General features: G+C 43.5%; 1 pseudogene; it reads left to right on the plus strand.

The window, feature by feature from the left end:
• The first annotated feature begins 254 nt into the window (after window positions 1-254).
• On the plus strand, window positions 255-351 carry LOC122121112 (annotated as a pseudogene).
• Window positions 352-804: the final 453 nt, after the last annotated feature.

The following is an 804-nucleotide window of genomic DNA, read 5'->3' on the forward strand; positions in this document are numbered from 1 at the left end:
GACCTAGCTATGAAGGCTTCAAAGTATGATCAAATTTCAAATGAAAAAGACTTAAAATAGTTATTGACAAAAAATTGCAAATGTGAGCAATTGAACAAACAATATAAGTTTTTTCCACCATACACAGAATTTTGCAGAAATAAGATGAATAGCAAATTTGGGAACAATATGTTTCCTGGTTGCAAATAGGCAACCAAGGATATATGCCTATCTTAAGTTTGCATCATTAACTATGTAAATTTAGAAGATACTACATGCTTCAGCAGCATGTCTACCTGAATTACAATACAGAGATTAACATGGCTTTTGCACAAGGATGATATGAAAATTTGTGAAGTATTCCATATTTTTCATTCTTCAGATGCAAGAAATGAAAAACAGTTATGAGAGTTCTGGGAAGATGGCGGAGGAGAAGCTGGAATCTGAACAAGCTCTCGCATAGAAAGCAGTTTTAGAGTTCCAGTGAACAGTCCTAAGCCAGAGAATCACAGGAAGTGTGCCATCACAGGACAGAGAGTTAGACAAGAGAGGGGAAGCCAAGACAAGGAGACACATCTGAGCACATGCCAGCAGCCGCTGCGGTGGCGGCAGGGTTGCAGCGGCGACTGCAGCCGCGGCCATACCTGAGTGCTCACACAGAGAGTCCGGGACTAAGGAGCCAGAAGCAGCGGGTGAGAGGATTCTACTCAACACCAGCAAGAACCGACAAGCAGCGGACATCTTCATCCTGCAGTTTGCAGACCAGAGACGACCCAAGATCCAAGATTCGGCGTGAGTAGAAGCCCGACGTCCTCACTCCTTCTC

Source organism: Dipodomys spectabilis, unplaced genomic scaffold, assembly GCF_019054845.1.
Source record: "Dipodomys spectabilis isolate Male_0828 unplaced genomic scaffold, ASM1905484v1 ptg000183l, whole genome shotgun sequence".
In the NCBI taxonomy this organism is placed as follows: domain Eukaryota; kingdom Metazoa; phylum Chordata; class Mammalia; order Rodentia; family Heteromyidae; genus Dipodomys; species Dipodomys spectabilis.